Source organism: Lissotriton helveticus, chromosome 2_1 (genome assembly GCF_964261635.1).
Source record: "Lissotriton helveticus chromosome 2_1, aLisHel1.1, whole genome shotgun sequence".
In the NCBI taxonomy this organism is placed as follows: Eukaryota; Metazoa; Chordata; class Amphibia; order Caudata; family Salamandridae; genus Lissotriton; species Lissotriton helveticus.
Window position 1 is genome coordinate 749,306,692 of NC_136059.1, and position 13,827 is coordinate 749,320,518.

Sequence of the window (13,827 nt, forward strand, 5' to 3'; positions counted from 1 at the left end):
CATCTGGGGCCAGTGGAAGTGGGCGACAAGCCTGTTTAGGGTCTTGTCTTGCCCCAGATGTCCTGCGAGATGCATGTCATGAGCCAGACCCATTAGGAAGTTCCTGAAGCGCGTGGGTACCACCAGCACACAGGCTGCACGGGGCTCAGCAAACTTAGGCTCGCTATATAACAAGTCATCTTCCCAGTAGATGAAGTGATCTCTGGCCGCTCCACCTGCTGCCTGGTCTGCAGCCTGTTGCCGCATACCAACGAGAGAAGGGCACTCTTTCTGCTCCTTGCAGAATTCCTCCCTGGAGGGCCCACCTTCTTGCTGCCAATGGGTCAGCTCAGGTAGGTCACCCAGTTCGGCCACCTGTTCCCCTGTAGGTTCCAGGGCAGCCCCCTCAGGGTCTGCTTCCTCCTGGACCGTGGGAACGACTGGGGCTGGTTTCCCGTGCGCTCTGCCCTTTCCTCTCCTGGCAGGTATCTGGGCCACTGTTTCAGGCTCCAGTTCTGCTGAATCACCCCTACTGGCTGCCATAGCACGTGTGGTCACACAGATCCACGCAGGCAACCCCAACATCTCCAAATGAGTTCTGCGTTCTACATCCTTCCATGGAGAACTCTACAGGTCATTACCTAGCAGACAGTCTTCAGGCAAGGCATCACTGACAACAACTTCCAAAAGACCAGAGACTCCCCCCCACTCAAATGGAACACGCGCCAACTTGCAGAGGCGCACTGAGCTGTCAGCTGCCACTACAGGGTGGAGTACATCAGGGATGACCTGCTCATCAGACACCCACTGACACCTCATGGATGTCACTCTGGCTCCTGTGTTTCTCAGAGCCTCTATCTCCCTCCCATTGACAGTCACCTTCTGCCCATATTTCTTAGTGTTAAGGGGCAGTAAGGTTTCCTGGACCATCTCTTGGTCTCCTAAAGAGACAAGGAACATAACTGCTAAACCTTCCTCCCCACTGGAAATCAAATCCCCGCCCAGAGCTACACTTGCTAACCCTGGGGCAGGAGCACCAGTGGGTGCTGGATTCCTTTTGGGACATTTAGGAGCTATGTGGCCCACCTCGTTGCAGTGATAACAGGTAGGCGGCGCCCTGTTGTCTCTGTTATCTCTATTGTCCCGCCTGCCCCTAGGGGGCCCGGGCTGTCTAGGTTTGGGGTTGGGATTCTTTTCCCTGGGAACTATTTTGGGGCCCTGGCGAGAACTCCTTTTGGTTACTCTGTCCCCCCCACTCTACTGCTGGAGACTCTGCCCACCTTTGGCTGTGGTACCCACAATTCCTCTGTGGACCCAGGTACTGGTCCAGCGGTCCGCCTCCTTAGGAAGCTCAATAGGGTCTGTCAGCTTGCTGCCTAAAAGATGCTGGCGCAGCTCTGGAACACAAACACTACTCAAGTGCTCCTAGCTGACTAAATGCAACAACCCCTTAAAATCAGTTACTTTACTGCCCTTCATCCAACCTTCCAGTGCACGTGAGTACAAATTCACACACTCCATCCGAGTGTCAGACTCTTTCTTCTTAGAGTTTCTAAACTGCAGTCTGTACTGCTCTGGAGTAAGGCCATACCTGAGACATAAGGCCTCCTTCATATTGGGGTAGGTCATGACACCTGCCATCTCTAAGGGCTCTAGAGCACTCTGCCCAGAAGCCTCAAAATGTTTCCACAGGCCCGCCCCCCAATGCTGTTCAGGCACACCATTCATTGTCAATGCAATCTCATAAGAAGTAAACCAGGTATAAATGTCCTCACTCCAATGGTAATTCTGTACCAGATCCTTGGGAATATATACTTTACCCCCCTGCACTGGCTGTGCGCTGCCACCATTTGAACTGGCATCCACCTCCTTGGCTTTAAGATCCAGTTCTCTCATGCTCAACTCATGAGCCAAAAGCAATTTATTTTCCTCCAGGGCACAGGCATTTTTATTTTCCTCCGACGCCCTTTCTTTCTCCATTTCCAATTGCTTCATTTTCAACTTCAGGACTTCTAAGTCATGTTCTCTCACTCTTTGGTTCTCCTGTAACTCTTCCTGAGTGAAACCTCTATTGGAATGGTTGCTGCTAGGCATTGAGCCTACTCTGCTCACTGGCAAATCTGTGACTTGAAAACCATTCCCTGCACTTGCATCATTTCCCTCTTGTGCCTCCCAATGGGCCTTCAAGATTCTCTGCAGCTCATCCTTCCTGTAGCCGCTCTTTATGGGGCACTCAAACTCGTGGCAGAATTTCCTAAGCTCATCAACTTTGTAGGAATACAAATCCTCAATGACAAATTCCAATTCTACTTCTGCCTCCTTACTGGGTGCCTTTTCATTCACAGACATGATGCTTTGAAGAGTTACTCAAAAATAAAACCAACCAAAAAAACAGTAGTATGCGGTGGCGTAGTGGTCTACACTCACTAGTGATTTACACCAATCACTGTGGTTCTAGTACAAATACAAGTTCAAATCCCACAGCTGCCACCAATGTTAGAACTGGGGGTCTCTAGTTGGCAGAGGTAAGTACCACTGTCCAAATAGGGACCCTTGCTTCTAGTCAGGGTAAGGAGGAAACCCTCTGAGATAACCCCTGCTCACCCCCTTGGTAGCTTGGCACGAGCAGTCAGGGGTAACCAAAGGCAATGTGTAAAGTATTTGTAACAACACTCACAGTGACACAGTGAAAACACCACAACCTGACTCCACAACAGTTTAGAAAAATAAAGGTATTTAATCTAAACTACACAAGACCAAAACGACAAAAATCCAACATACACAGTTCAAGAATATGGTTGCAAAAGTGTTCTTAAGGTTCTTAATGTTAGCGATAACTTTATCCACAGTTGCATCATGTTTTAGCCACAGTACCTTTGTTAGCGATAAAAAGTTCCAAGCATAGAAGCTGTAGCGATGAAAAACAAGTGATGCGTTGCTCCTGAGACCCTGGGGAGGCGTTAGCGACAGCCCCACTGCAGCAGCGGGCGTGTTGCGACGAATCCGGTCTGTATGGGGAGGAAGGCCACTTGTATGGATTCCGGTACGTCGGTTCTGTAGGAAGTTTTCTCCCGCAAAGGCACGATGTGATGATTCTCGGGTGTTGCGACGATCTCTGGGGCTACGATGCGCGGTCCAGCGGCGATCTTTCTCTCGCAGCTTCTCGTTGCGGTGGCTCTGCGACGATTCTCACAGAGACATGATGCAATGCTTTCACCCAGCAGCAGCAGGCACTGCGACGATGTTCGCAGCTGCGGAAATCTTTCCGCTATCGAAGGATGCGGCGTCTTTGGGCAGTGCGGCAGGCGCTGCGACGATCTCGATCTTCCTAGCGGCGGGAATTTTCAGGCCCGGCCGGGTTTGCGATAGATTTTCTGTGGCAAAGTCTTTAAAAGCATGATTTCCAGCTCCCCTCCACATGTACATTTTCCAGAGGCACCACACATGGGCCAAGCCCTCCAGGAAGGACAAAGCTTCCTCAGCAGAGCTCAGGGAAGCTGGGGGTGAAGTCCTTTTGTTCCTGGGACTTCAAAAACAGGGATCCAGCTCTTCTCAGGCCCTTGGAGATTCCATCAAGACAGGGGACACAGCACAACAGCAAAGTCCTTCCCCTCTCCTTGGCAGCAAAGCAACAGCAGGTCAGTCCAGCGGAGAAACAGCAGGACAGTCTTCCTTCTTCAGATTCAGCTTTCTCCTTGGCAGAGGTTCCTTCTTGATTCCAGGATGATCTAATTTTCTGTTGTCAGGGGTCCTGTACTTATACCCCTAAAAGTCTTTGTTCTCTTTGTGCAAGTGGGCCCTGAGCCCGGTCTGAACCAGTTGTGGGTGCTCCTTGAGCACTTTATTTTCCTGGCTTCTCCTTTCCTTTCAGAGTGAGGGCAGGTTCATCAGCCGCCTAGCAGGAGGTGGAGCCAGCATTGTGGAAGGTAGGCACATCCCTATTCAGGCCCAGGTGCTATCTCCTCCCACCACTCAAGTTGCAATGCAGTCATTCAGCCTAGGGCTGACTTAGCCAGCCTCCTGGGGAATCCCCAGCCCCTGTCACTCTCAAACCAGACAGTCAATACACAAACAGGCCAAGGCACACAGAAAGGCAGGCAAGAGAACAGCAACTTTCTAAAAGTGCTGTTTTCAAACAAAGGATTTAAAAACAACCTTTCCCAAAAGGTGTGTTATTAAATTCTGAGTTCAGGGATACTAGACTCTTATGTCCTATCTTGCTCCCATGGGAAGATATGCTGGTAGCCACTGTAGGCAGCATCCCCTATGATAGCCTATGGAGCAAGATAGCCTTGCAGCAGTGAAAAACAAAAACGGCTGTAAATCACTACCAGAGCATGTCACCTGCACATGTACATGCTCTACCGTTCACATACACTGCTCCCTGCCCAAGGGGGTGCCTTGGGCCTTCCATAGGGGTGACCAATGTGCACAGAAAGGGAAGGGTTAGGCATGGTCAGTGGGGACACTGACCAGAAGGACATGGCAGTTCACAGACTGCACACTGGCACTGCGGTGGCAGGCCTGAGACACCATTTTAGGGCTACTCATGTGGGTGGCACAATCAGTGCTGCAGACCCACTAGTAGCATTTGTTATCACCAGCCCTGGCACACCCAGTACACTTTACTAGGGACTTCATGGTGATACAAATATGCCAATCATGTATATCCAATCATAACAACAATTTACACAGGGAGCACTTACACTCTGACACTGATCAGCAGTGGCAGAGTGTCCAAAGCATCTAAACCAGCAAAAACGAAATCCAGCACAGCATAAAAAATACAGGAGATAGAGGCCAAAAAGACAGGGGAAACCACGCCAAAGATGTCAGGTCTAACATTGATCAACATATAAAAGGCAACAGTTGACTTCCTCAGTCCCTCACACATTCTGTGAGCATGTCTATATTTAGAAAAAAATGCCTTAATAAAATTCTTGCCAAGAGATATACAACTCTAAAAAAGTGTACTATAAGATGCATTCATATAAGAAAGCTAAGGGATATTAGAAATATAGTCCAGAGTGCGACAGTCTGAGATGACTGATTTTGTAAAGCTTGTTTAATCTTTAGGACAGATGAAATACCACAGTGATAAAGGTTTCAGTAAAATCAATTTTTCTATAAATTGCAGGCCGACCTCCTTATGAACAATCAAGGATGAAGCTGAGGCTGGTAAGTGTAACTTGCACTTTAAGAAGGTATTCTTCTCTACCTAAAGGGAGTTACTAAAGGTATAGCCTCACAGTCACCTTCACCCAAATGTGGCAGTGAGCAGCCCTCTTGCCCTATATTTGTCAACCATCTCCTTAACTGGTTAGCTATTCAACATCTGGGAGAACCTGAAAATCCCATGGCATTTTCTGCTCATCTTTGATCTAATGCTTGAAACCTGTTGGGGCCATGTGCTGTTGCTCGAGAAAAGAATCCCTAATAATAATAAAAGGAGATTACTCTTTCTATTTTTGAATCCCCAATGAAAATGGATCTACACTTCTGCACCTTCTTCCCACAGACCATTGTATATGTTTTGAATGTATTAATGACCATATTCTTAGGTTCGATGAAGGCCCCGAAAGCATTCATCAGCCTCTGCAGGTTGATGGGTGTCCTAGATAGTAAAACAGCGTCTTCAAGGGGGCGCTAGAGGGCGCACAGTGGAATGGCTGACTGTTAAAACAGCTCCGCCGGCCAGGTCCCAAGATCGGAAAAATACAGCGCAGAAACAAAACGAAAATGGACCTAACCTACTAATAATCGTATCGGAATGCTACCTGCACACATTGACGGCCTCTGATCTCTCCAGAGAGCTACACAAAGCCAGAATTCCTACCATTTCGGGACGGAGCTGAAACGGGAGGTGCGGATCCAAGATGGCGGCGCCCAGTGACTGCAGTGACCGTTGAGATGCCGGGGACGGCCAGCACGAACGAGTGAGCAGGGAAGGAGGAAATGCTCCCCGGAGTAAGTGACAGCCCGCACGCAGCTTCTCAGACCATGAACAGATCGGGGTGACCCGTACCTCCCAGAACGCACATTAGAGATAAGTGAGTGTCCCGGAGAGACGTCCCGACCATAGGGGACTGACAGCACCAGAGGACTGAGGGCTACAGTCATTGAACGCAGGATCACACCGAAGGGCCAGTCCAACAACGCCGGCGGTGAGGTGTCTGCACACGCAGGGCCCCCCAACAGTGAACCAGGTCCGAGCATTGCCGCGGTTGGACTTTCTGACCACCTACCATGGGCAAGCCGGAAAAAGTGCAGTTCAAGCTGGCCTTCGACTCCAGAAGATCCGCGAAAGGGGCAACCCAGCCATCTGACTCAGAGCAGGATAATGACAATAACGCTGCAGGCGGCATGGAACAAGTCCTACGAGCAATTCAGAAAAGCCTGCAGGATGTACACTGGAAACTGGACACAATCACACAGAGGGTCGGCAACATGGCGGCCAAACTCGATAAACATGGTGAACGTATCACAGAGGCCGAAACCAGAATATCGGCGGTTGAGGATGAATCGCACGCGACAACACGAAAATGTACGGAAATGGACAGATTGCTGGAGGTGATAAGAAATAATTCGGAGGATTTAGAAGCGAGATCACGCCGGAACAACATAAGGATAGGGGGCGTGCCGGAATCGACCGACACTGGCAGGATGGAGAGCTTTGTAGAATATTTGATCAAATCTATATTCGGCACTGAACATCTGTCAACAGTATTCATAGTGGAGAGGGCACACAGAACCCTAGCACCGAAACCGAAACCAGGAGCCCCTCCACGCCCAATTGTTGCCCGCATACTCAACTACAGGGACAGAGACGCAGTTCTCAGGCTTGCCAGAGAAAAGAAAATGATTGAACATCAGGGCAACAAGTTGGAGTTCTACCCAGACTTTACTATGAATGTTCAAATGGCGCGCAAGGAATTCTCCACTGTAAAACAAAAACTCTGGGAGATGGGAGTAGACTATGCAATGTTGTACCCGGCCCGCCTGAAGATCACACAAGACGGCAAATCAATGATATGCCTCACGCCAAAGGAGGCGATGGAATGCATCAAGAAACTGGGCAGGAAAAGACGGGAACAACGAAGAACGGAACAGCAGCCAGACTCGGAGTGAAATAGTCACATGGGCAACACAAGACGCGCAGACAGCAGAGACAGCCGGCCTCGTACGCAGTTCCTAAAGGCGAGGATTCGAAGTATGTGAAAGTTCCATAGACTAATGTGTAGGAGGTCTGAACGACAACCAGCGGATTCGGTGCGACCAAACCCCTGGGATGGGGGAGTGACAGCAGCAAAAACAACGGTGAACTGGTACACGGCGCCTTTTAAGGTTGGTTGGTTGCTGCTCCCTCTCCTCGGGACTTCCACATAACGATTTAGGGGTAAGCGGGTTGCTGCCTGAGTAATCAACCAGAAGTAGTGTCTGTGATGCGGCTGGGGAACTCTGGCATACAGATAGTACATCTGCACCGTTGGCGAACAACCCCCACTGCCATACGCAACCATGGCTTCACCTGGAACGTACTTGTGAAGCAGAAACTAGATTCATGAACGCCAGAGATGAGGGTGGGGGGTTATAGCATATAGGCAGAGCAACTGTGACATACGAGTACCACCCCCGCCATTGCGACTCATCAAACGTCCGCCTGGTTTGTAACTTTGAATAATGCTTTATATTCATGGACCTGGCCACATCCACTATGCTGGATGAAGTGTTGCACCCCTAGTAGACCCCCTGACAGGGTGCACCCCTACCACAGTTATGTACAGTTTAGAGTTTGTATGGGGGAATGTCTTCGGCATATTTGGGATGCTGGAGTGGGAGTGGGAAAGGGGGGGGACAGTTGGGGTTCATTGTTAATTCTTCTGCATTTGAGATGAGCTGCCACAACCCAGGGTACACACTCACATAAGCAATATTGCTGTCAGCCACAGCACATAATGCACATAGTTGTTCTTTCACAGTAACTCATAACAGTACAGTAACACAGCCGAGAGATATGAGTGCTCCTAGATTGTCGGACGACTCCGTCTAATTACATGGAATGTGAGAGGTCTCAAGTACCCGAAAAAGATAAGGCAGATCATGGCATACTTCACAAGGCATCACATAGATATCGCGTTTCTACAGGAAACACATATAGACCCGCATACCACCAACTGCATCGGCCTGAAATGGGCAGAATCGGTCCATGGGGCAGCATATTCCTCCTATTCAAGGGGAGTTCTCATCCTCATACGTAAGGGGCTCCAATTCACAGTTGAGCAGGTCACACCAGACCGAAATGGCAGGTATGTCGTGGTGGCGGGCCTGCTCCGAGGTCAAAGAGTGACGCTGTTAAATACGCACCCAATGTAGATGACCTCGAGTTCTTCCACACAGTGTGGCAGGAACTTCAGAAATTCCCAGACACATCGTTGCTGTGGGAAGGGGACTTCAACCTCGCCATCAATGATACCATAGATAGATCGTCAACATCACTGGAGACACATAAACGCGCTCTACAAAAATTGAAGGACATTATGCAGGAGGAACATCTCATAGATCTCAACTAGAAGCCACACACACACAACAGCGGCCCATGGCACGTGGTCTAGGATCGATTATTGGCTAGGTTCCCGGACAGCGTCCATGTGGACAACAGAGGTGTTGCACCTACCCCGCACATTATCTGATCACAACCCGGTCATGCTCACTCTTAAAATCCCACAGTATGTCCCCCCGCCGTTTAGCTGGTGATTCAATAGTAAAGCCCTCCTAGACCCAATATACAAAGACACGATCGCAAACGCAATAACAGAATACTTCGAGCTGAATGGCCCCTCAATGGAGGACCCCGGAACTCTGTGGGAAGCCTTTAAGGCGACCATCAGGGGGGTATGCATAAGCACAACGGCGGGAATTTTAAAAGACATACGCCAACAGTTGACAATCCGGGAACGTAAAATTAAAGCCCTGGAAGTAGAGTACACACAATCTCAAAATACGGCACTGTTAGGGGACATCAGGCAGGCGATCACAGACTATCAGGAAAGTGCTGAGGAAGAACTACCTTATGTGATGAAGTGTCCCTCAGCAAAACAATACGGAGAGGGAGGCAGGCCGGGAGCCGTCCTGGCAAACAAAATATGCAATCTGAAGCCGCCACATATGGTGCAGGCAGTTTGAGACGCCGACGGCGTCCTGCGGCATGATACGCAGGGAATACTGCAAGCATTCATGCACACATATGGGGCATTGTACGAGCTGGAAGATACTGCCTCAGGGGAAGACATAGCGCAATACTGCGATGACATAGCATTAACCCTGGCTATCAGACGGCCAAAGAGAGTACCTATCCCAACCTATAACGGTGGAGGAAGTAACGGAGACGATACACCTATTGCCTAATGGCAAAGCCTCAGGCCCGGACGGGTTTACGGGGGAGTTTTACAAGGCATATGCGGCGCAATTGGCATCACACATAGTGCATATGCTCGGTGACGCACATGAGAAGTTGATACTGCCCCACACTCTTAGAGAAGCAGTAATCCTAGCTTTCCTGAAACCGGATAAAAATCCCGAAGAATGCGACTCGTACAGACCTCTGTCCCTCATGAATGTGGACACGAAAATATTGTCGAAGGTGTTAGCTACCAGACTGAAACACCTCATGGTGAGACTGGTGTTACCAGATCAATCTGGATTTATACCCACACGCTCCACGTCTCATATCACCAGATCGCTCTTCGCCCTGTCACACTACCTTGACCCCTCTGTCAAGGCTGTGGCTGTCCTATTGGATGCGGCTAAGGCCTTCGATACCATAGCATGGACGTATTTACATGCGATACTGGCCCCAACAGCCAGAATACGAATCAACGGATATATGTCGGAAAGCATAACCATAGCAAGAGGCACCAGACAGGGATGTCCACTGTCCCCCCTTTTGTTTGCCATAGCACTGGAACCTCTGGCCTGCAAGCTGCGCAGGGGCATCACTACTCGGCAATACAGTTCCCTCAGCGTCCACTTCACATATCACTTTATGCAGACGACATGTTGCTCTACGTAAAATTCAGCAGACACTCAGGTCTTCGGATCAACTGGGCAAAATCCATAATAATCCCCCTCACTGAAACAACACTACCTGTCACTACGGACTATCCATTGGATTGGCAATCCGATCCGGTGAAATACTTAGGGATTTGGTATCACAGAGATCCGGAAGTAGTGATTCGTACAAACTATGGCAGAGTTATATCGACACTCGAGGAGAAAATAGAAAGATGGGTCAACCTACCACTATCCCTAGCAGATCGGGTGGCAATAGTTAAAATGGTAATCCTCCCTAAGATACTGTATCTCTTTAACAACATCCCTATTAAATCTCCCGCTGCGGTCTTCCAGGCAATAACATCCATGACGTTACGATTAATATGGGCTGGGAAAGCAGCAAGAATTGACCTACATTCACTGACACTACCGTACACCAGTGGGGGATTCAAGGCGCCTGATTTCCTCCTCTACTACGTATGTGCTCAGGCTCAATACGCCCACTAATGGTATCACCACACCCCGTTCCTTACACATGTGGCGATCGAGGAAGGTGATGCAGCACCTGCCCATTAACCGCCATTATTACTCATAACAGGCCTCCCCTTCACAAAAGAGATATCAATACCATAGATGCCACAAACCAGGCCTGGCGTGTTATAGGACAAAAAACAAACAAACTACCCCTATACGCCCCGACCATGCCACTGCACCACCACCCGAATATTTCAGTAACGCAGGAAGAGGTAGGGATGGACCTACTGAAACAGGTGGGAATAGACACCATGGGGGACCTATTTCGAGATGGGAAGCTCATAAGCCTAGGAGAGCTATCTTATGTGCAAAACCAAACGATGTTATTTAAATTCACATATTATCGACTCCAAAAAGCAATGAAAGCCCTGTACCAATGGGTATCCGGATGAACCCCCAATATCTAAAACATTCCAACTAATACTTACCACACCCACGGCCACCCATCTGGTCTCCAAATTGTATGCGGAGCTGCAAGCGGAAATTGGCGATACCACCCATAAGGCACTGACCAAATGGAATGCTTGCCTGGATAGCCCCCTGACTGAAGATGAGTGGACCACGGTGGGCATGATAACAGGTTTACTAACGCCGAATGGCAATTTAAAACTGATACACATAAAATATATGCACCTGACATACCATACCCCGACACGTATGTTTAGATTTGGACTGCGATCAGATTCCAAATGCCAGAGATGTGGTGCTGAATCAGCAGACTTCATACATCTAGCGTGGTATGGCCCGAAAGTAGCAGAATACTGGATGCAGGTGGTAGATACTTTGGGGATCATGTTAGGTGTAACACTGAGTTGCGATATTAAGACATGCCTGCTGGGACTGGTACAAGGAGTGCGAGCCTTGAAACTAAAGTTTTGCGTAATAGCACTACTAATGGCAAAACGCAGAGTGTCAATTACATGGTGGGGTAAAACTGTACCGCGAGTGCGGCAATGGATTGAAGACCTAGCGTACTGCAGGGACAAACTAACAACATATGAAGAGGAACTGCCGAGTGGAGCACGCCCCAGAGACTATTGGGTTTACCTCATCTCATATCTTAAAGGAGCAGAACCTGGCGCTGTAAGGGGTATAAACTATACTTCAACTGTAACTAAGAAATGTTGAGAGGTGCAGTACCTATATCCACAAATAAATATATTTTCTGATAAATCTATAGAAATGAAAGTAAAACCATCACATAACTTGCTTTGCTCAGGATATACCAATAATATGCAAAACAAATTCATAATTCCATCTCATACATGCAAGACCCTATCACAATGCACACAACATTTCAGTTGAAGTGGTTAATATGTAACATTGCTACTGTGCTCCTTAACATTCTCCCGGGATTTAGAAGAATGCAGCACCTTTCATAAAATTACAAAAGCTTCGCACTCGTGCGAACTCATGACAAAAACATTTTGCTCTGTTTTGCTGCTTGTGTAATGAGAAATCATAAAACAATTTACCTCTTTGCAAATCTTCCTCGCCACAGTCATTTCAGGATGATCTTCAGCTCCTCCTCCACAACCTTCGAAGTCACAAGAAAAATACTAGTTACCCCCATCCATTCCCAAGATGGCCGACTTCATTTTCTATGAATAAAAGGAAGAGGAAGTCGACATGTTGGGGAGAAATGGGACTAACTAGTATGTTTTTTTTGTGACTAGGAAGGTTCTGGAGGAGGAGCTGTAACTTTTTCTGTAATGACTGTGGTGATGAAGACTTTCTCTAATGAAAATTACTGGTGAGCAACTGAGGCATTATCAGCCCGTACTGCAGAAAGGTTTTGCAGTAGGACAAAAATGCTAAACTGCATTTTAGAACCTTTGCTAAACATAAATAATCATGCTTGCCCATAAATCACTGTATTTGTGGCATTGAGATTTAAACTAAGACCCACTAGTCCGTGCCAAGCGATAACAGATAAAAATGAAATCGCACCATTTCTGATTCCGATGTAACATAAAAATCAGCTTAGTAGTATTTATGTAATGTAAGCATCAACATATCCCGTGCTATTTTGGCAATTTTTGTAACATGAAAATCAACAGTTGCGTCATTGTTTTTCTGTCTATCAATTTTTCTCAATAGAAGAATTCATTTTCACTTCTTTAAATACGTTTAACAGAAATAATGCAAACTTAGTAAGAGCCATGTTTGCCCTTCTGCAAATATTAGTTGTTCCATTTCTAAATAAGCAATAGGCAAAATAGTACACATGAAGTTTTATGCACCAGAGAAAATGTATATGGATCTAGCATGTCAGTTTAAACTAATGTCCCATCTTTTGAACGCACTTCGCTTGTTACCTAGGATTACTTAATTATAAGGCACTTGTTGAATCAGATAGGCAATGTCAGTGGAGTAATGCACAGAAATCAGACCACCTTGGCAAAAAGTAAAAACTAGAGGATCCCTATGTTATTCCCTATTACAGGCACCAGACTTTTAGAGGGCTGTAAAACCTCCCATATCTGTAACAATGGGTCAGGTATTACCGCCCTCTTTTATGGGCCAAGCAAGAGCTGAGGGGACAGGACATCATGACAAATATCCTGTTAAGTTGTAGCATACATGCCAACAGTTTAGCGCAGACAAATGGGAGATTAGAAAAAAATAGTTGTGAGAATATATTTTCTTTATTGACCTATACAATCTGCCTGAATAGGGTCTATTGGCATGGCTGTTGAAAGACAATCAACATAATATTTTTGGCTGTTCAATAACATAATTGAAGCAAACTGTCACACACTCTAATCTCCCCCTCCAAGAATGCCTCCTCAACCTTTGATGTCAGAGGTAATTCTTGGAGGGGGAGATGGGAATCTGGTTGACAGGCATCAACCTTTCACTTTTTCCAGCAGATCATGAGTCAGCAATCTGAATTGGGGTTCTGCAAGAAAGATTCAGGAGGCAGGAGACTAGCCTAGAAATCAGTGCTTTCCCGCCAGAATTGATAGGGTTGGCTAGTGATAGAGCAGAGGTTTTATACTTTATATAAATGATGACAAATGTGTGTTAAGCTTCACGTTTCTGGGAAATGACAAAATGCAATTCAGATTTAGATACTGCATCTTAAAAGCATGCAGAATGATAGAATGCATTTATGTTATATTTCATATTTGCTAAATAGATGTGAATTTTTTACACTTTAATGAAATTGATCCTGTGATTAGATAATGTGATAATAAAAATAACAAAGAAATCTTACATATAAAATTAATGTTCCATATGTTAGAAATAAATAGTATTTCA